The following is a 24,136-nucleotide window of genomic DNA, read 5'->3' on the forward strand; positions in this document are numbered from 1 at the left end:
TAAAAGCCCATTTGGAGGGTCGCCCTGTACCAAGAGGTCATGTGACATGGGTGCAAAATAACATACTCCAATCATTGACCAAGTGCTACTGATCCACCAACACACCGGTGGAGGAAAAACGAGCTCACATAACTGATCGACAGTTCCCATGAGAGCAACGTATCGATCGGCACATCAATTAAAGGCATTGCAAAACAATACGAAGAGGAAAGCTGAGGTGTCAGTCATCAATGGTCCGGGACTTGGTGGATGTGTGCCATTGCATTAAGCAAACATATCAGCAGAAGTTGTCGGCAAACAATTGTACGCACAAAAAACGGACTCACCGTATCAGCATCCTGCCTGCGTTGATGGAAAAGTCAACGTAAGCAGACTGAAGCTGTCCGTCCGTTGCCTGCGTTAACATCCACCGTGGCTGCAGCCGCTCTGCCCAAATGATCCTGCCTGCACGTCTTTTCCCTCCCTCCCTCTCAAGCTTCTCTCTCTCTCTCTCTCTCTCTCTCTCTCTCTCTCTCTCTCTCTCTCTCTCTCTCTCTCTCTCTCTCTCTCTCTCTCTCTCTCTCTCTCTCTCTCTCTCTCTCTCTCTCTCCTCCCACCCCCCTCACATGCTCCCCTCCCTCTCTCCCTCTCGTTCGCTCGCTCCCTTTCTCGGTTTCTCGCTCAATCATGCGCTCTCTCGCTCCAATAATTTCCTGCCCAGTGTGAACACGACGACTCAGTAAAGACGGTTTGGTGAAGTGAAGTTGGGGGGAAACATAGATTATATTCTGCAAGATGCCACAGTGGACTCTTTGCCAGCCTTTCTTTATCATTGGTTTAAAAAAAAATCCCCACGCAAAAGCAGGCTTGAAATAATTTGGTTTCTCAACATTGAAGGTCAAATGAAAGCACTGATTTCCCACATTATGAATGGTCAAAAACGTCCGGTAAATTATTTCAATCTGGTATTTTGACTCTCGATAACAAGGGAAGCACGCTGTCTGTACCATCTAAATCCATGATGAGGTTCCAAAAATAAAGTCAGCTAAAAGTCAAGATTTCATTGTCATTTAAAGGACAACCGACATCACTTTTTTGTTTTTTTAATTGACATCAGAAAAACGTTTTATAACATCTAAAACACCCAAAAAGCAGTATGATATTTCTATTCAAATGCAAAACACCAATAAATATGACATCAAGTGTCCAAAATCTGCAAACAATTGAGCTGCGAATTGGGCATTTTCAGAAAGTCCCGCCCCCAGTTTGTGACGTCACGCCAAGACGTCTTGCATTGCATCCTGGACTCGTCACCAACTCAAAAACAAGACTTGTTGAATATTCAGCGCGAGTCTTAAAATGTAAAATATAGCTATATGCGGTGAAATGTTATTAAAATACGCTCAGTAGAAGTCATTTGAAGCCAAATTACAAATTATGGACACAACTTCGGTTGTCCTTTAAGGGAGAACCGACGTCTCCGGACAAGTTGTGTGACGTGACGTCACTAAAGGAGCGCCCGTGACCGAAAAAAAGAAACATTGTAGTAGTCCTTCCATCACCTCAATGTATTTTGCTGTACTTGTTTGGTCGGAAAACCTCATGTTGCACCCAAAAGCCGCTAGAAGAGGGCATCCAAGCTCCATATAAGGAATTTATCAGCCTATGGAAACGTAGGTGGCCACAGGAGGTCGCCATTCTGGTGATCCATTTCCCCCCCCAATGTTGCCTCAAAATTGCATGGAATAAATTCTTTACTCGATTGCAAACATGTATGCTTTCCTCTTCAGAACTATTTGAATCATATTCATAACTGGAGGTGTAACAAGAAAGCATATTCTCCGAATCTGAAGCCATTGTTTTGATTCTCCAGCAATGCAAGACGTCTTGGCGTGACGTCACGAACTGGGGGCGGGACTTTCTGATAATGTCCAATTCACAGCTCAAATTTTTTTTGCAGATTTTGGACACTTTAAGTCATTTTTATTGGTGTTTTGCATTTGAATAAAAATATCATACTGCGTGTTTTGGGTATTTTAGATGCTATAAAACGTTTTTCTGATGTCAGTTAAGAAACAAAAAAGTGACGTCGGTTGTCCTTTAAGTGACAGTGAATATGAATGTTTTAAACACCAATATCCATGCCAGTGTTGGATTGAGCAAAAATGCATCCCTGAAGAGATTGCGGAGGCTTGTGTGGATGTAATTCAGTCTCCCATCGCTAAAGTCGAGTTGTCCTTCTTTAGATGGCAAACAATTCCAAAGCAACAGCACCCCTACTGGTCGTTACCATGTAGTGCACTCTCTTTTCATTTTTAGCGCAGTACAGTAATTGTTTTCTTCTCACTCAGCCGGAAAAAGAAATAAGATTCTTGGAAACCGATGTAACTTTCCACCATGTTTTCCTCAAAGATAAGTAAAAAAATGTGTCAGTATAACGCATCTTACTCGCGTGCAACTGAAAATCAAGTAGGAGTCCTTTTATTTCTACCAGGATTGTCCTCATGGTGTAAACACTCATGAAGGCAGTCACAAATGATGCTCATTAGTGATTTTTTTTCTGAATTCCGAACAATACTTTCAGCTTGCTTTCATTTGAGAAGTAAGCTTCTTAGAATGCTTTTTTTGGGTTTGTTTTGCAACAATTGCCCTTTTCCGTTATTCCTAGTATTCCTACGTTCTTCTTGGGATTTTCACAACTAATTATGTGGCTAAAAAGACAAACAGAAAACTTGCTTTGGCAGTTTCCTGAAATAGTCATTCTATGTCATGTGTATGTCATAGTTCACCACCATCAAAAACTCTTAGCTGCCCTGTGCATTTAAAAGAGAAGTGGTAACTTGATGTCATGACTTGGCTTTGTGCATCTGTGTTGATTACGCGAATAAGAAATGTGTTTAGTATTTGAGGCATCAGTCAATTGGATGTACAGCATTCATCTCTTTGCCAAAGAGCTCACTTCAAAAGATACGTCTTCCTGGCAAGTGCGGTTTTGTGGTGTATTTTATCAAACAAATGTTACAGGGAATGATGGAAAATGGTTTTTAAAGGACGGGGGATAACTAAAAACACTTGGGGTGAGTGAAATTTCAACCACAAACTTTTGCTGACACCATGTTTGTGAGCGTCTTCATAGGACCGCTAGGATAAGGGATAAGTGGGAGATGGAATTTTAAACAGAACAATGCTGATGCACAAGGCGACATTGAGAGAAGAGAGAGAGAGAGAGAGAGAGAGAGAGAGAGAGAGAGAGAGAGAGAGAGAGAGAGAGAGAGAGAGAGAGAGAGAGAGAGAGAGAGAGAGAGAGAGAGAGAGAGAGAGTGCGAGAGAGAGATACACACATACCCCCACACATAGACTGAGCGACTAATCTGGGTGTGCTGACCTTGAACACCAAATATAATCAGTGGTGCAGCAGATTCCCATTAGAGCGATGTAAATGAGATGGAGGAGCATAAACGCGCTTTTGTTGCAGAAACTCTTCAGCTCACTGGATACAAGATAACGCAACCTCAGGCTGGACCGCACACACGTACGTGGACACACGCATAGTCACAGTCAGGCTTGAAAGCCCTCACGCATCAACATATTTGGAAGAGAAGCAATCAGTCACAATGGAAATGACAACAATCTTAGCCTGAAACAAAATTAAAAAGCAAATACATGTAGCAAGTCCAAAAATTGTTGGCGGAGCTTCATCTGTTCAAATGGAAGTCTAGACAAACTGCACATGGTCAATCTCGACACCTGAATCAATCTAAGATTGTTCTTATGCTGTTTTTCTTCACTGCGGGGTGAGCGAAAGCGTTCAAGGGTTCGACTCTTTTCATGTCTCTGTGTGAAGTATGCCAAAGAACTGAGAAATCTTGACTCCCCTGATACATCGGAAAAATGGAGGCACGTGTTTGGAGGCCCACATGTTTCTTTACAGGGCCATATACTGAAAAAAATATGACAACTTTTTAATTGCTTGATGAGAAATACAGGAAGTATTCTCTGAAAAAGATTTTTTTTCAAATGGAAATTCCTTAATCCAGAAAAAAACGTATGTATTATGTACGTATGTATTTTCAAAAATCGTTATAAAATTTTGTTTCACCTTTTCTCGGCTCGGTAACATTAAAATATTAAATATAAATATAAATATAAATATAAATATAAAAATATGAAGAATACTGAATCAAAACTCTGGATATTGGTAATTGTGCAAAACAGCAATGCTTAACTCACGTTTCAATGTGGGCGAGACGAGGAAAGGAAATTAATGCGTAGCTAAAGAATTGGTAATAAACAATAAATAAAAAATAATGCGCGTGATCCGAGAATCGAAACTGAAGGGCGAGAATAGCCATGGAAATTCTGCCCCCTCCTGGATGGGATAAAGCATTAAATATATGAGCTTTTTTACCCAGGCCTCATTTATAACGCACACCCAAACTTTGAGTTCTTTTTTTAGGTAGAAAATTTTGCGCGTAATACCCGAATAAATACAGTAAACGTCTTGCTATCAAGATAACTTCAGTCGATGAAAACGGACGTCGAGCTATATTTGATGAGCCTTCATTTCGGAACTCCCCCCTCCACCGCCACCACGCACACAATGCAACGCACACACGGAGCTGTAAAGGTATTGCTGTATATAATCATACTAAATACTTGCTGAGCCTTTTCATCAGAGATTGCTTCAGTCAATTCACACCTCTGACTGAGTAAACACGAATCTACGCTTCCTCGCAGTTCTCCATCACATAATCAGCGAGCTTACTGATTAATATTTATCAATATACGGTACGGGTTCAGAATTCACAAGGTTTTGGATATACTGTGGTTGTTTGGAAAGGAATAGAACCATAGAGACACACCAACTCATTTGACCTCTTCCCTCAAGAAGACACACACCGCACAAACCATCAAGCAACTAATTTATTAGATGTCAGTGGTTGTCGTCATGCACTACCGCCACCACACGAAGCAAGCTCACTTGATCAGCGACTGTCAAAGCCCGCAGCTCGTCTCATCTTGTTATCGTAATGTGATCTTGGAAGAGACGCGTCACTTTATTGGAGATATTAACTGCGCTTTGCAAACTGAAGGTGGCTAAATTGTCTCGGCTCATCAACACGAGAACGGAAACTGCGTTCTCAAAGATGGGCTTTTCATTATCTTGAAATATCCTGCTTACAAATCATTTCCCACAATGATATTCCAATCGTACCGAAATGGAATTTAAAACTTTTTTTTTTATCCATGAACACTTAAATAAATGCGACAAGACTTAAAGGACAACCGACGTCACTTTTTTGTTTTTTAACTGACACCAGAAAAACGTTTTATAGCATCTAAAATACCCAAAACATGCAGTATGATATTTTTAGTCAAAGGCAAAATACCAATAAAAATGACTTAAAGTGTCCAAAATCTGCAAAAAAATTGAGCTGCGAATTGGGCATTTTCAGAAAGTCCCGCTCCCATTTTGTGACGTCACGCCAAGACGTCTTGCATTGCATTGCTTGTGAATCCAAACAATGGCTTCAGATTCGGAGAATATGCTTTCTTGTTACGCATCCAGTTATGAATATGATTCAAATAGCTCTGAAGAGCAAAGCATAAATGTTTGCAATCGATTAAAGAATTTATTTGGGCCATTTTGAGGCAACATTGGGGGAAAATCTCTCACAAAAAAAAGAGGCACAAAATGGCGACCTCCAGTGGAAGGACAATGCGTCCTTTTCACGGTCAGCAGGCGGTCCTTTTCTGACGTCACGTGAGGACTCGTCACCAACTCAAAAACAAGACTTCCTGAATGTTCAGCGCGAGTCTTAAAACGTAAAATATAGCTATATGCGGTGGAATCTTATTAAAATACGCTCAGTAGAAGTCATTTGAAGTGATTTTACAAATTATGGACACAACTTGTCCGGAGACGTCGGTTGTCCTTTAAAGCGAATCGGCATTGTCAGCTTTTTCACTACACATCTTCCCTTTAATCTCTGAAGACACACAAACCTGCAAAAAAAATAAAACTGCCCCGTGGTGCGACGAAACTTGAGGAGACATTGGCAAACCAAAAACCTTCAGTGCTTCTTTATTTATCTTATGTCTGCTGCCTTGCGGCAACACAAAGTCATGTCTTGGAATTTGAATGAGCCCAAAGTGCAAAGCTACTCTAACAATGAACAAGAGGATTAACAAATTATTTATAAAAGAAAGGGGAGGCCTGGCTAACTTGTTGTGTCACCTTGAAAAGTTCAGTTTGTGACTTATGAGGAAGGTACAGAGCGGAATGGCCATTAAAGTTATGACATTTGAATTAATGTCAGCATCACAGCTACAGCCGCTGCGCCTTCCATTTGCGCAGTCACACAACTCGCCTCAACCGCTGACAGTTTATGAGTAATGATGCTACCAAGAACCTGCGCGTGCCACCTTCTATCAAAAACGTGAGACTTTTGTATGCACTATAAACATGGCGGCCTCCTGTTCGTCCGGTAACTGTCTTTTGAGACGCAGTGATTGACGTGCTCATTGTCTTAGAAGCACATTGTGTGTGCTTATAAAGTGCACAATTGAAGAAAACAAAATGTAGCCGTCAACAAAGACGTTAGCAAGTCATATATTGGGGCAATTCGCTATACGACCATCTTTAAACATCATTTCGTTTTTCTTGGACTTCCTGACACGTCATATCCTGCCCGCCTTTTCATGACGTCACATCCTATACGTCACATCCTGTCCGTCTTTTATAAAGCTCCCCCAATACATCTCTCTCTCTCTCTAAGACAAATCAACGCTACGATTCCCTCACAAGGTAACATCTGCGTGTGACTAGACCAACAACAGCCTTGCCAGATCCATATCTTTGTAAAGAAATAGAGTTAAATATTACTTGAATAGGCTTCAGGTTGATGATTAAACAGAGCCAACAAGTGAGGCCATTTCTTTGTCGTCAGTTGATAAGATCCTCAACATTCCTCCCTTTCACAAATGGATAACAGTGTAGTATTAGGTTTGCGTTTTGATGTAGAATAAATAAAGAATTCTAAACTTTTTTGTTTGAATACTTCACCTTGATTTGTAAAGTTGGAAGGCATTTTCATGTTTTTTTTCCATTTCACTACCTTTGTCATGATGACATAGATCATAGAAGCACAACAGAGACAAAAACACAAAAACGGCATCGACATGTCTAATGTGACGTCCCTATTGTGGAGTGAAAAGGCACCACTTTTTGAATGATGTTGTAAACACGATCATACTGCACTCACTATAGCGACGCTCGCACTGGCTGAGCTGCAGAGGAAAAAGGTCAATGTGATCAATTCACCGAAGCAGGCCCTAATGTCTGCGACTTCATTTTATCACAACTTTGTCATTTTCATGGTTTGAGTTTTTTGGTGTTGTATTTTTTTATTTTTGGGGGGGTAAACACAAACCTAAGATGCACTCGTTTGGGGTGCATGGCGGCATGTCAGAATGTAAAGCGGCACAACAAAGCAACTGTCAGGGATGAGCTCACGTCCAAGAGATTGATCGACGTCAGCACTGCACAAAATGGGAAGGTATAACCCCGCACGAGAGACAGGAGCCTAGAAAGCATGAAGAAGCTTTTATTAAAAACTGAGAAGTGGCTACAGAATGTAGAACATCTCGTATACTCTTTCCACATGGAGACAATTGCATTTGGGCATATTGAGCTGGTTGAATATATGAAGTATGCACACCGATGTGCGCATTTTCATGGTAGGACCTATTAGCAACTGATCGAAAAAAAATCCGATTTGCAGAGCATAATGTACGAGGAAGACACACGCTGATGCCTGCGCGCACACGGACAGGCTGTATAAACAAAGGGTAGTCTGTGTATGTGTTGGATGAGAAGGAAAATGCCAAGAGTAAGAAGGGTGGGGGGTGAGTGAGGAATAGCTGACAGACAAGCCATGTAAAGTCAGGAAAAATGAATGACAAAACTTTGCGAGTAACGAAAGAAAGAATAAAATTAAAAGCGAGCATGGGTATTGAATGAGTCATAACGTTGCTGCTGAGAAGTGTAAATTTCCCCACTGTGAGATTAATACAAGTTAATCTAATGTAATGTAATGTAATGTAATGTAATCTAATCTAATGACTGCGGCTTTCAACACATACCTCGTAGCAGACGTGCCCATTCCCCATGACGTCCCCGATGCACTGGTGAAAAGGACACTTTGAATCTCTCTTTCAAAGTGTTTAAAATTGGATGACTGTGTCTTTATGATGTCATATTTTGTTATTATATATTACATATTATATTTTTTTGTTCTTTTGACCTCAAGATTGCACCGCGAGAGTGGCTGCCTTTACATCAGCTCCTGTATTTGTTTTTCTACTTCATCCTTTCCTTTACTGCGAGACTAATAAAGGCTAATCCAATCCAATCTCCCCTTTTAACATTCACTCTTTTATTTGATGACATGCTACTTAAAACATGGCTATGATGAAATTTCTTAGGAAAAAATGCTTTCCTAAACCAAAACAAATTGCACTTGCTAAAAAGACTAAAAGCGATCATTATATGACATTAAAGGTCCCATGGTATGTTTTTCTTCTGAAATCATACTAAATTCCAGCTCTGTGGTTGGTGCTTTATGTGAACCCTGCATTCTGTGCCCTCCCCGAAAGAACAACATTATGTTGGGAGTTTGGAGCAATTGGAGTCATTGGGTTCCCTGGCAAGACGACAGCCCATTAACCAGGGCTGCTGACTGCCTCCAAATGGGTGACGAGTGTCAAACTGAGCCTCGACCATATTAGTGAGGAAGTGCACGGCTGCATGTTGTCGCGCCACAAGACACAAACCTGGAATGCTTATAGCGCAGTTGAACACCTTATTTTGACTTTTCATGTAACCCTGAAAAGGACGTAAACAGACAAGAGATGTGCACTTTGAATTGGCCAAATTTTCCAAGCTGTGTGCTTTGCATGCGTGCAGTCACATCCACAAAGTGGTTGTCATTGTGATTGGTTCTCTTTGCCAACCCACAATAGCCAATTATGTATTATTATACACCACGGCAGCTCTTGTGGTCTGCATGCATCAATGTGTGTGTGTGTGTGTGTGTGTGTGTGTGTGTGTCTGTGCCCATATACGAGGGTGTCATCTTGAGTGTGATTGGCAAATTGCTGGTTATGTATTACAATGTGCTGAAAGAAAGGGAGGAAATATGTCAATGAGATGCTGCAGACAAGAAACATATAAAACGAATTGAAAAAAAAAAAAAAACACAAATTAAGGACATTAAGAGGCTGATTGTATTTGACAGTGGTAGAAAGGACAACCTCATAGGGAGTCACAGACCTCCAGTGAGTTGCGTGCTGATGACAGATGTCTGGTGGCCCGAGACATGCGAGATGCCAGCCAAGCCAAATCGGAGCTCACCACTAGTGTTCCATCATGGATGAGCAGGATATGACTGAGTACGATGTGGCTGGATTTTTAAACCTCATATCAAAGTGTCTAGAAAGCACGATGGTGTTTCAGGGCACACAAAGGATCGCATATACTGCAAAATGTCAGCCTGATTGAAAGCAGCGCATTGTGAATAACAACATTGTCAAGTCCATGACAACAAACCACAACAAGGTTGAACTCCCCCACTTCCATTTCAGAAGAGATCTAATTAAAACAACCAAAACACAAAACATGATTAAGCAATCCATGCCAGAATCAACATAAAGAAAACAAAAAGAAAAAGGGAATTTAAACCAATGTAAGACAAATCAAGGTTATCTCATCTCATAACTTCTTGTCCAACATCTGTCTATTATTATCATCTTAAAATATACATTAAAACCCTCTGTTCGACTTTCACCGATAAACATCCTTGAATATGATATTTAATCACACCAGAAGCACAAAGCATAAACTGGATATTTGTGGTGATAGTACAAATTCATTCAGGCATTAATGCAAATGACGACTGAGAGGAGATCATCTTTAGTCGACGCCTCTATTACATGAGATGAATGAGCATCATTTCATTTACCTCAAATATTTCTACCTCCTGCCGTCTTCAGGCATTGTGAATTGACTCATAACACGCAAGACACTAACTTCAGAAAAAAAATGCCACATGGGGTCATTTCTTGTGTGTGTGTGGTTGTTTGTGTGTGCCTCTGTCTGTCTTTCTTTCTGTATTTAAGCAATTGGAAGGCCGCTTGTCCGCTACATGAATGTAATACCATAGATTCCCCCGTCACACAATATTCTGGATTGAGACTCTTTGCACTGCGTTGTCAGTATTTCCATTTACTGATTAGTCAGTAGAACATATCCGATACTAATTGAAAGGTTTTGAGAGAAGAGATATGATGAAAACAAAAGAGAAGCTGTTTTTAAGTACCCCTGAGGAAAACATTTATCACCTCGAGAATGGGTGACAAGATTTTTAATTTATCCCACATCATCTTTTTTTATGACCAAGTGTAGATTTATTTTTTAAGTCAAACTTCATTTTGGTCATTTTATTAGTGAGGTATTGTGCCATTTAGTTGGTTTGGGGACGGGTGTACAGGGAGACATGCTAGAACAGGGCCGCCAGGGCCTGCAAGTCCTTCTCTGCTGGCCTAAAAATATCTAAATCACGGACTGGGGTTAATTATATTTTGTCCATGATTCCTTATTAAATTAACCCAATTGTCTTTTGGCTTCCTTTCACCACTTTTCCCCTGTTGCGCTGCTTCCAGATGTGTGTTTTCGTATTTAAGCATTGAACCAATCACATTTCGCCAATCAGAGTTCGAGTTGGCAACACAAGGTCCGCTCGAAGGCACTGGCTAAGTCAGTTTTCGTAAATTATGATTGGCTAGTCACATGATTGGCTAATCACTAGCCAATCATAGTATTGCTAGCCGCAAGTGATAAGCGCATACTGGCCAGAGCTAGCACAATGTATCGGTAGTGAGCTGCATAAGCAAATATATTGTGTTGATTTAATAGAAGTTTTGTCAACCCACAATAGCCGAAGGAGAAGAAGAAATGGATTTGGTTGGAGATTGACCATTTTCAAGATGGACGTTTCGAGAAAAAAAATGGACATCATTAAGAAAGGTCGGTCGGTAAATTCCTGGCTAATGGTACCCTCTTGTGGACTTGTAGTAAATCACACGGCACTTCTTTCAATCTAGATAGACTATTGAAGGCCTAGCAATGAAATTCACGGCGCACCACTGAGTATTAGGATGGATTTAAGTCGATTTAGGAATGAACTCCATCTCAACCCACGATTATAAAATACAATTGATTTGGAGTAAATGTGAAGTCACGTGTTTGATGATTAATTGTGAGCAAAACCCTCAACCGACATAATCTCATTAGAATTGCTCTGCATTCTAAAACTAACATTTACGTGTTTGTGAGTACGCGTGTGGGCCCTCCACTAAGCGAGATCCGGGGCCATCCTAATTATGTGGTGTGACTCATGTGAGGGTAATTACAGCATGCGAGACAGTGGGAACAAGGCTACTAGTGACCCAGAAATCCGCGGGCTAATGAAGCGATAAGACACACACTCTTTCTCTCCTCTCGCCCACATGCTCACCTCATAGGAAGGAAAGCGGACAGAGCTCAGGAAAAAGAAAGTCAAACAGCCACCAGGGGGATAATGTCTGCCTCAGACTTTATTAGGGAGAGTGGAGAGATTTGGGAGGAGCTGCCAGGAGACGGCCTGTCAGGCGCCGACCTCTTCCTCGTGCCCACTAATCTGCCTACTCTTTGTTCTCCGTCATATCTGGCCAAGGCTCCACAGGACCCAGGTCCCACGCCACATGGCCAGATTAAGTCGGACTGGCCAAAGTTAAATTCCCTTTTGAAGAATCGTTGAGGTGTAATCGTTGTGTGCCAAGGTGCAGGCTCCACATTGTGCAAACACAGCAGACAAAGCGACTTGTGTGCGGTTGCTTGGCTCGGCACATGCTGAAAACACTCAAGGCTTCTTTAAAATGTCATCTAAAGGTTCATGTCAGGCCGGTTTATTCCCTTACACTTTATAGTCATGGAAGGTTGTTGTTGTTGTTCTGCTTTTTGTTCTTGTTTTGAACCTGAGTGTTTAAGAAATGAAACATTTAAATACACATCTTTCAGTTTTGACATCTAAATAAGTAATTCATGTTTTCTCGACCGCAACGGTTGGCATCAGCCTGTGCAATCAAATGTCACGGCTGTGTCCGCACATCTTCAGTGACAGCAAGGCTGCAGTCTTCAATTACATATTAGTGAAAATATGACATAATTTGGGGCATAAGTCAAATGGTCATTATTACTCAACTTTGACATTTTCAAAAAATGACGACCGATATTTTATTTTAGAAAAAATACTTTATTATTACACTCTATCTCTTGTTTCTATTTATAATTGTATTTTATTCATTATAATTGTATTTTATTTATTATTGTATCTATGCTTGTCTGTGACTGTAAAGTGTCCTTGAGAACTTTGAAAGGTGCTTGAAATAAAATGTATTATTATTATTATTATTATTATTACTTCCACAAAAGTAGCAATTAATAGTGTACTGATTTTGCTAACTTGTTTTTTTTCGGTTCGCAAAAGAAGCAGCTACTTATTGATTATTCTTAAATATATTTTTAATAATAATAATAATAATAATAATAATAATAATAATAACAATAACAATAATTATAATAATAACAATACTACTACTACTACTACTACTAATAATAATAATAATAATAATAATACATTTCATTTATAAGTGCCTTTCAAAACTCTCAAGAACACTACAGTCACAGGATATTTTTTCTGCTTTTAACTCATTCATTGCCAGACGTGCAAAAATGTGTCCATTCCAGTGCCAGGGCTTTTGTCATTGTCACTCGAATTCCAGGACCCACAGAATATTGAGTTTTAGGACTATTTAAACATTCAATACAGCGTTGGAAACCTTGGACTCTTTTCTTTCATCCGAAAAAAAAAAACAGTTAATTCCATAATTATATGGGTCTGGAGTTATATGAGCTTGAAATCAGGGTGGCTGTCCAAAATACAATGAATATATACATATCATACATATGATATATAATATCATCCTGAACTTTATTTTTTCTTTTTTTTTTCTTCTGCATGACCTCACTTCAACCTTTTTTGTTTTTTGCATTACTACACTACATCACTTTACATCCGACACTACCTCACTTTACATTTACAATTTACATTTATTGTCTGTTGTCAATTGCCCGTCTTTTTTAGCCACATTATAAATGCCTTGTACACTGCGTCCGAGAGGACAGTAGTTTCATCTGTGCTGTATGTCATGTATATTAGCAAATTTGACAATAAAGCTGACTTTGACATGATATTGGTTTATACAGCACTTTATCAACAGTTGAAGCTGGAACAAAGCGCTAACATTGAAAAAAAAGGGAAATGCTGCCCCCTTGTGGATGGGAAAAACATTGTCAGTGGTCTGACCAGCACTTAATCGGCATGCCAAAAAGAAAAACCAAAACTCAATAACATTCCGGAATGGAGCTCTATGTCATATTTTCAATTCCCGAATAAATTCGGGCAGGGCAGTGAATGAGTTAACAACAACAACAACAAAAATAGAAAAACTCACAACTGCAATAATCTACAAAAGAAAATATACGGTCAAGTCATCAAACAAACCCTTACGTACAATTTGCTGAATAGTTTGGGACAGGTTCAGTGCTTTCAATTTAGCTATTTCTGGACCACATGCAAACATCATGTGCACAACAAACACTAAAATCGATCACATATTTGTGCCTTGGCAACAACTTGTCGTAACCACCCGAGTCTTCACATAAATCACAAACGCTGGCCATGAAAATACCATATTCTGGGACAGAAATGCAAAATGTCATCGCAAGAGAGGGCTCCTGCATCATTTCCCTCAGCACTGCATGTGTGTTAATAAAAAGAGGAAGCAATAATAAAAAAAAATGCCCCAAGATAACTTCAGGGCTATTCACATCGCACTGAAATGATTTCAACATCGCCTTCATTTAGCTGAACTCGTGTGCGAATAGTGTGACATTGGTGCATAGCAATGAGCTTCAGAGAAGCACAGCAACAAAAGAGAGTGGTGTTTCCGCCTTGCACACACCGTTGCCAGAACATAATCTTGATGTTCCAGGCGGAATTAATTTAAATCCTTGTCTAATGATATTAAAAAGGATCAATTTCACTGCAGCTTCAAGTTAAACGGCAAATGATTCAGTGCGGTTTCTTTTTCTTGTGGCAGTCTGAGAATGTTTCACGGCAGCTGCTGTGTTACATAATGTTTTCTGGTGCACTTGGAAATGGAAAATTCTTCAATTGTGTATCCGGAAAAAAATGTTTCCGCCGACCGTCACGACATTGACCTCTGCTTGAGTCAGAAATAATAAGACTGGTTGAAGGTCGCACGGGTTCGATACAATTACGTCTCCTTTTGCTGTTAAAATGCAATGGCGAGCCACAAGGTGGCAGTAGACATACTTGATATTTATACTGGCACAACGCTGCCAAATGGAAATATTCTTTTGTTCAAATTTAGTCATAGATATCTAGTTAATATTGTTACAAACCTCTGCTAAGTGTTCTGTATTATTCACAAAGAGATAAACAAGACATAAGGGCAATGTTTTACGTTATAGGCATTGGAACTTCCAGCAAGATCGTGTTGGCAGTTTTTGTGTAGTCCTGCTATATACACGTAACCAAAACTAGTTATACATGGAGCACAAAGCCACTAAGGTGAAATATTTATTAAAAGTAGAAGTAAATAAACATTGGAGCAATGTTTCTTCAATATGATTACAGTTAGTTGGCTGTGTTTTTATGGTTTTTGCTTCCGTGTCCCGATAGTGCCCCAAAAGTCTTTAAAGTCTTCGTCAAACAACACGTTGGCAGCGGCTGCCATGACTACCACTGCCAAAAATATGGCCTAACGTGACATTAAATGTCTTTTCTTCAATGTATTATGTGTCATAACATCTCCACTGAAGTGGCAGGCGAAGTACAGTAAAGTCTCGTTATATCGATATCGGATATATCGATAGTCCCGGTTATATCGATACTATTTCTATGCGCGCACGGAGAAAATTACATGCAAACAGGGTCGGATATATCGATAGTCCCGGTTATATCGATATTTTTTCGGACTCCCTTGAATATCGATATAACGAGACTTTACTGTAATACCAAACACAACCCACTCGCAATGTCTCTTATTGGTCGGCGAGGCACACATTCAGGTTATTCACAACCTACGCTGCATTTGCTCCTTTGCAGACACAACATATGTATATGGTGTGTGTGTGTGAGAGAGAGAGAGAGAGAGAGAGAGAGAGAGAGAGAGAGAGAGAGAGAGAGAGAGAGAGAGAGAGAGAGAGAGAGAGAGAGAGAGAGAGAGAGAGAGAGAGAGAGAGAGAGAGAGAGAGAGAGAGAAATGTCCTACCCTAGTCACACTCCTTACAAAATGGCACTTAAACATATACTGCATAAACACAAGCACCAATAAACAGACACGCACTCACACACACTCATTGGCTAGAGGCACTTAATTTCCTATTCCACCCCCTCGCCTCACCCTGTGCACCCCTCATATCCCACTCAGGCCTAGCACTAATGTGCACTGTTACTATAGAAACCTGACTGATCCTGGCGGGCATTTACGGCATAAGTAATAAAATCAACAGCAAAAGGCACACCTCCAACACTTTAGAGTGTGTACCTGGAAGCATGTAATCAGCACACATATATTTATATACTTTTTACATTACCTTTAGTCATGGTTCATCTCTGAGCAGGGCGCTTTTGAAGTGGGAGCTGAAATAGCGAACAAGAAAAGAGTACAGTATAAACGTTCTGCAAAATTGATCCATCAACAGAAGCTTCGTCTGATGAACAAATAATTTTTGTTATCATCTAAGAAGAGTCATTTGCTTGATAACGTTGTCTGTTTGATAAAGACAAATGAAGTGAGGCTTGCAGATGCCCTGGTTGCCAAAGTGGGCCAATCAATTCCTCAACAGTCAGGTTTCATAGATTTTCGCACTTTGAGACCCTTATTAGGACTGTAGTTGCTCACAATGCTACTGGAACGAAAGAAAAAATATCTCTATCGATATTTAAAACTATATGTCGATTCACTGTGGCGACGTACCCCTGATGAAAAGAAGATATAAAAGTATATGTGATTATATGTTATATTATAATATAACATTATACTATCTATCTATCTATCTACCTACCTACCTACCTACCTACATACATATATAATGAAATATATACAATATATAAATATATATTGTGCATGGGGTCCTGATTGTGTTTTGATCCACTTTAAATGCAGCCTCTTTAAAAAAAAATGTTTCATCAATAGGTTTTGAATTAATTTTCAGTTGGCACAAACGTTTGAAGGGAAAAACACCGATGTAGTGACAGAAACAAAATTGTAAGAAACTAAACAATATATTTAAAAATACGTTACAAACATTTGCAGACACACAATCGTCAGTGTTTATTTTATGTCACTGTTCATGTAATGACCCAGAGTGATTTTGTAACCTGACTTGATGAGTAAAAAACAAACAAACGTGACGCCATAAGAACCTATAAATCGGTCTCCCTGTTTGAGAAAGGTTGCCCGTTGGGCATGTTGCTGTTCTGCCACCTACAGACAAAATTGAATACTACACCAACTGCGACCAAGCTAACTTGAGAGTGAAATCGGAGTTACTTGAGTTGAAGTCATTTATGAATCATCCAAAGCTATCCTGTTAATAAAATGTGCATTGCTCCTGCTTTTTTTGGGGGGAGAAACCCCACAGAGGGTTCCTTTCAAAGAATGAGAGGAAAAGTATTTTTCAGTTTTCAGGCTCAGACAAAGAAAGATGAAAATGGCACCAGAGTCGTGCACACACTTTCTCTGCTGCAGCTTTAAACAGGACAGAAAGGGGTGAACACATACTTTATATTTAGAATGGTGACGCCATGCAAAAGTCGACATGAGAGGAAAAGCTCGGCGATGCGTTTAAGAGCTGCATCGTCAATAATGGATAAGAGGCGGCCTTTTAAAAAGAGACGAGGATCGCCACTCTGTCTTGTCTGCTTCGTTTGCAAGTCTGTCCACTCTGGAGCGGATGTTGGTTAAATTTTCATATTTTGCTCCTTCTGGAGTTACAGAGGGTGGTTACACACATACTGAGAATTGGGCTGTATTTAAACATTTCCCACATGTTCAGATTAAAAAAAAGCAACATTTAAATTGCCCATTTTCAAAATAGGTGATCATGTTCATGATACTTCGACAAAGGTAGGAAACCAATCAACCTATGCTTACGTTTCCAAATGAACACTTCTAATACATTCCTTGGAAATCAAAATATATTTTCGGATACTGTATAATATCCCTATTATGTACAAATATTTTCAGAACAAGACTTGGGCCTGCAGCCGACATGTCGGCGATCCTGATGTGTGTGGACAGGGACAGATTCTGGACACAACACAAGTTCTCAGCCATAATGTAATAACCAGACACGCCCATCCATGAGCCCATCCTTTTTTTAAAATATTTATTTATTTATTTATTTATTTATTCCTGCATTCATGTATTTATTTATTTATTTATTTATTTATTTACTTATTTATTATTTAGCTATTAATAAATGTATTCATTTATGTACTTATTCATTTATGTATGTATGTATTTCTGTATTTATTCCTATATTCATTTTTCTGTTTATTTATTTATTTATTTACTTGTTTATTTATTTGTTCATTTATTTGTTCATTTATTTATTTTCTGTATTATTTATTTATAAATGTATTAGTTTATGTATCATTTATTTCTATATTTATTTATCTGTTTGTTTATTCATTCATTTACTCATTCACTTATTCATTCATGTATTTATTTATTTATTTATTTATTAATTTGTTTATTTATTTATTTTCTTTTTTATTCATTCATAAATGTATTCATTTATGTATGTATTTCTGTATTGATTTATTTATCTGTTTGTTTATTCATTCATGTATTTATTTTTTTCATTTATTGATTTATTCATTTGTTCATTTATTTATGTATTTATTTATTATTTATTTTCTTTCACTGCTATTCTTTCCGGACGTCTTCCCTGTGATGCCTTGCTACCTCTCACAGGTTAATCTTGGCACTATGGCAGACATCTGGTTTGTGGGTGGACACTCGCCATTGTTGGTGGAGATATCCGCTTATATGTGTTCAACTGCATTGTCACTCTTTTAAAAATATATACGATGTCCTCCAACACTAAAAATAAGGTAAATGTGCCTTGGTCTACTTTCCCATGGTCCAAATACATACAGTGCAAAAAAAAAAGACTTTGAGCCACCCACATCCAACAATCTTTCGAGGCTTCACATGAAAACGTTTTAGCATTTGAAGGTCGTCAAAACAGTAAGCCCTTACCCGCCTCAGTGAACAGGTCCCCAGTGCTGTTTCATCTTTGAGGTTTGAAAGACTCAGAAATCTCCCCAGAATTCTCCTGCAACACAGAAGGAGAGGGTGGGAAGGTGTGGGAAAGTGATGAGGAGATTAGGAAAGAGAGCTTTTGCCTTTCAAAATTCAACACTCTTAAAATCAACTCAGACTTTGGGCTATGTTCCCTCTGGTGCTCAGATGGGTGTGTGTATGTATGTGTGTGTGTGTGGTGTTTTATGCCACTGCGTTTGGACTGTAGTAACCGACGTGTATCCGGAGTTCAACTGCTACGGCCAAGTTCTAAAAGCACACGGGTCAAACGGGCAGCCCCGCTTCAGCTCCCACACCGGGGGGTGCTTTTAAGGCTTATAAAAGGCTATCTTCTTCTTCATTCCAGCCAAATGGAGTATGCGGTTGTGTTTGTGCGTGTGGCCGGGTAGGTGAGTGTGGGAAAAGCATGCAGCACCTCTGTATGATTAGCACACATTCTGGCAGATCAAACGGGCAAGTGCGTGTCACGTGTTTTTATTGCAATTCAAATGACCTTGTTGGTGTCATCGGTTGCAATGTATTAAAAAGATCTCCAGGTTAGATGTCCGGATTAGAAATGTCTTTCTTTTGTGTCGACTTAAATACATGAACAGCCATAAATCTCTTGATAATCTATACAGCTTGTCCTCATTTTGGATTTAGTGTGCTGGAATTTATCCCATCTCACTTTGGACGAGAGTTGGATCTATCCATCCGTCCACCCAGGTCCGTCCATCTATCTGTCCGTCCATCTAGCCAACCTTCCACCCATCAATCAATCCATCCGTCCATCCATTAGTCCACCTAAGTCCGTCCATCTATCTGTCCGTCCATCCGTCTATCCATCTAGCCGACCTTCCACCTATCAATCATCCATCCATCCATCCATCCATCCATCTTTCCATCCATCTAACCGTCTGTCCGTCCATCCATCCATCTATCCATCTATGCTTCCATCCATCAATCATCCATCCATCCGTCCATCTTTCCATCCATCCATCGATCTATCCATCCAAGATAGCCAGAAGAGATTTGAACTCAGAACTCCAGAATTGTGATGGAGACACGCAAGCTGTCTAACATACAATTGAAACCAAAAAGCTTCTCTTTAAAAGACACATTTTGTTTGATACGTAACAGTAAAATCCAAGTCCAACCGTGACATTATAAAGCTAAGCTACATTATTTCAGTGAGCACAATCATGTCTCATTTCCAAGTAGAGAAAGGTGCCATAACACATATCTACCACTAAGCGGTGCTGTTACACCATTCCTCCATTTTTACTTTGGAACCGACTGAGTAAATAAAGCCAGATGATGATGGCAGCATATATTATTGCCTGATGTAACGATCATCGGGGACTGCCATGTGAATAAGTACAACACTTGGCTTCAGTGCAAAGCATTTTAGACTGACAACACCTTACTTTTGGGTTTAAATATAATAAAATAAATATCACACATTTATGTGATGTTTGCAAAAAAAATGAGGATATGAAAAAAAACAGCATTGTGTGAAGTTTACTTTTAATGAAACATTTTTAGAGAAAACAATTTAAGTTACATTTAGCCAAACATGACACAGAGAACCAAACATTTATGGTAATGGGCAAATATGCTAAATAATAATAATAATAATACATTTTATTTCAAGCGCCTTTCAATGCTGTCAGGGACATTTTAAAGTCACAGACAAGCATAGAAAAAAACATATACAATAATAAATAAAATACAGTATTATCAATAGAAACAGGAGATAAAGCTAAAGAGTCAAAGGGGCGGGACACTTTACACGGTGGTGCCACCTTTACCAGTGTCTATCATGGAATATGTGATGGTAACTCTTGAATTTACAGCTGGCTGCTCAGTAAAATAATTTATTTTCGAGACCGCTTCTCCTCATTAGGGTTGCGGGTGAGCTGGAGCCTATACCATCTGACAGTTAGATTATTCAAACTCACACACATGCTTTTGGAAAGTGGGAGTAAGCACCCAGAGAAAACAAGCACAAGGATGAGGAGAATGTGGAAACGCCTCACAAAAAAGGCCACAGCCTGGATTGATGGTTTTACAGCCAATCGCAGGGGACACAGAGACAAACAAGCATCAGCACTCATAGTGAGGGATAATTTCAAAAGTCTGCCATGCCAGGCATGTTTTTGGAATGTGAAACAAAACCGGAGTACCTGAGAAGACCTAAATAGGTACATGCGAAAACGTGTACTCCACACAGGAAGGAGCCAGAATTAAACGCCGTATCCCTGTATTGTGAGGCTGACGTGCTAACCACTTGACTACTGGCCTACTGTACTGTAATTATTCTTATTGTTATTCTTATTCTTGTGAATATTATCATTATTATTATTATTATTATTATTGTGAATATTATTATTATTATTATTATTATTATTATTATTATTATTATTGTGAATATTATCATTGTGAATATTATTATTGTGAATATTATTATTATTATTGTGAATATTATTATTGTGAATATTATCATTGTGAATATTACCATTGTGAATATTATCATTGTGAATATTATTATTGTGAATATTATTATTATTATTGTGAATATTATTATTGTGAATATTATCATTGTGAATATTACCATTGCGAATATTATCATTGTGAATATTATTATTATTATTATTATTGTGAATATATTCATTGTGAATAGTATTATTGTGAATATTATTATTATTATTATTATTGTTATTATTATTGTTATTATTATTCATGGTGGAGACACTTTGAGCCAAAAACTTCATTTATCATAAATTCTTGCAAGACAACAACTCCAATGACAACCATAAAAACAGAACAGATGAATAAAGTATTTTCCTTGTCTTTTTATTCCTGTTTCACTAGTCTTCATGTGGAAAATGACCTTGTTGATCGTACCCGTCCTGGGCCAACCAGAAGTAATTAACTAATTCGTTTCCATTCCAGAATTTATTCGGGAATTGAAAAGTGTGATGTTGTTCGGGTTTTGTTTTTTCTTGCAGTAGGTGCGGATAAAGCACTGCTCTGACCTTTGGCTATGTTTTTTTCCCTTCCACGAGGGGGCAGCATTTACCTTTTTGTCCATGTTAGCGCTTTGTTACAGCTTCAGCTGTGTTTAAAATGCTATATAAATCAATAGGTATGTATTGTATTTGATTTTTTACAGCCGCCCACATTTCAAGCTCAGATAACTCCAGACCCATATAACTACGCCAGTAATTAACTTGTTTTTCTGATGAAAGAAGAGAGTCTAAGGTTTCTAACGCTGAATTAAATGTTTATGTAATCCTAAAACTCAATATTATGATGGTCCTGCAATTTGAGTGAAAATGACAAAAATACTGGTACTGGAGTGGACATATTTTTGCACATCATCTGGCAGTCAATGAGTTAATACATCAGCAGCCTTGTTCAGAAGAAGACATATAAGATTTATACTTTACACGACCTATGCATTAAGTTGCAATTTGATATTTTCAAGTTTCTCTCACAACGAGAAGCCTAAAGACAACAATATGGAATGATTTAAGCCCTTACACACCCTGCCCAATCCCCATCAAAAATTCATTTAAATTGCTGGATTTATCTGTGATACGAAGTAAAATATATTAAACCAGAGAGATATGCTATGAGATGACATGCACATTAAAATCTGCTTCAAAATAATTTTCATCTCGGGCTGCCCGCTTGGAATACCAAGTTCAGCATCACGATGACTTCTGATCGCCAACTTCATGGTCTAAAAACTGACATCATGGTCAAGAACAAATACTAAAATGCCTCTTAAAAAAAGCTTATGCAAATTAATGATACATCGTGATGGCTTTCAGTTTTTCAGGCTTTGATTCCCCTCAGGGAATCTCACAGGAAATCCCTTCTGAGAACTTTGAGTGAAGCGACAAAAGACAAAAAAAACTTTTAGTTAATTCCATGAACCAAACGATTCATGCAAAGCAATGTCCCAGATAAAATTGTTTTGATGTGTAACCCCAAGCAGGTCAAATCAGCGAATCTTCAGTCACTCAGCATGTGTGAAACATTCTTCTTAGGGCTCTGTCAACTAGCCTCAACATCAAGAAAAGTGGGTAAGCGGGGCAGCAGATGTGCTGTCTTTCAAGTAAGGACATGTTGGCTTTTTTTTTGCAGCACTATAGGAGATGATTATGATGGACAGCCCCCCCTCCGACCCCCTCCTGCCCACCCTGACAGCACTGGGTAGCTCCTTCAGCCAGAGACTGTTACACGCACGATGCAAGAAGGAGAGGTACCGCCGCTCGTTCGTACCGATTGCTGCCAGGCTTCACAGTTCTCAATAATCACATGTGAAAAAAACAACAAAGAACTGGACACTTGTACTGTAAATATGGGTTGATGCAATACAGCGACATACATCAATATGCCTTTTTTGATACAGTAAAGTCTCGTTATATCGATATCGGATATATCGATAGTCCCGGTTATATCGATACTATTTCTATGCACGCACGGAGAAAATTACATGCAAACAGGGTCGGATATATCGATAGTCCCGGTTATATCGATATTTTTTCGGACTCCCTTGAATATCGATATAACGAGACTTTACTGTATTTGCACTATGTACAGTTTTTTATGAAACGGTTTTGCACATTTACAGTATACAGTTGACATTTTTATTTTGCTATGCTTAGAATATCTTGTTTTCTATCCTTTCACCCCGCCCCCACCCCATCCCCTTTCAAATTGCTGCTGTCGACTGCAATTTTCCCCATTGCGGGCCGAATAAAGGTTTTCTGATTTTGATTCTGATGGACAACTTACACAATTAGAAGCCACTTACAGAGCCAAAAAAGTCCTCCTTAGCTTCTCCCTAACAGTAAACGGGGCCCACGGTTCGAACCAGGGCTTAGAATTTCCAATATGAAAGACTGAAAATCCGAAATTGTTCCTACCATTCAGACTCCAGTCTGCCTATTGCCATAAAGTAGCCGCCGGGATGTGCTACGACAACCCCTTGTGAAGATAAGCGGCTCAGTTAATGGATGAAGGGATATATAACATGAGGTGCACAAAGATGTTTTGTGAAACCCTGCCATATTTTTGCATAATAATCATATATTCTTGATTTCCAGTGAAATACAGATGACAGAGCAGAACCTTGAGGGCGTAGCTGGGGTGGTATGGGAATTATTGCTTAATGATGACAATTGTAAATCGTCATTTGGTCTATGGCAACGATTGACTCAGCTTTGTCGTACTTTTTAAGACGTATTCCAGACTGTTGTGCTCGAGGCCAAAGAAACGAAAGAGCTAGCTAGTCAGCGACATTTAAAAAAAAAGTGTCTCCAATCCTGTCACGATGCAAGAATAATGAGCACGTAAAATGGAATTACAAAGAGGAAGGGATATCGAGAGTACCAATGTGGATGTGCAAATTAAGTAGAAGGGGGAGGGAAAAGGAAAGACATTTGACATCGGTTTTGTGACTACCGAGCTAAATTACAATAAGGTAAATTTAATTGTATTGCACAAATTACACCCGTTCCACTTATCTCTCACAGTTGTGCAATTTTGACATTTTTTAGTTAGATAAGAAACACCTGTCATGATTTGCACCATGTCAGATTAATTTCAGCGGAATTAACACGAAAAATGTGGTAAAAAATAT

The 24,136-nt window shown here is 39.0% G+C and overlaps 1 protein-coding gene across 3 annotated transcripts in view; it reads right to left on the minus strand.

Annotated features, from left to right (window-relative positions):
• Nucleotides 1-24,136, minus strand: part of LOC148892782 (receptor-type tyrosine-protein phosphatase delta-like) — a 197,418-nt gene that overhangs the window by 107,064 nt on the left and 66,218 nt on the right. For 2 of the 3 annotated variants that reach the window (XM_089007186.1, XM_089007187.1), the window contains 2 exons: nucleotides 18,439-18,514; nucleotides 15,764-15,809 (listed from right to left, as the gene is read on the minus strand). The gene's annotated coding sequence lies outside the window, so the exon portion shown is untranslated. Of the gene's footprint in view, nucleotides 1-326; nucleotides 451-15,763; nucleotides 15,810-18,438; nucleotides 18,515-24,136 lie in introns of those variants that run through there. The other variant, XM_089007188.1, reaches the window with a different exon arrangement.

The sequence above is a fragment of the Hippocampus bargibanti genome, linkage group LG10, assembly GCF_051943395.1.
Source record: "Hippocampus bargibanti isolate YZ-2025 linkage group LG10, ASM5194339v1, whole genome shotgun sequence".
Taxonomy (NCBI): domain Eukaryota; kingdom Metazoa; phylum Chordata; class Actinopteri; order Syngnathiformes; family Syngnathidae; genus Hippocampus; species Hippocampus bargibanti.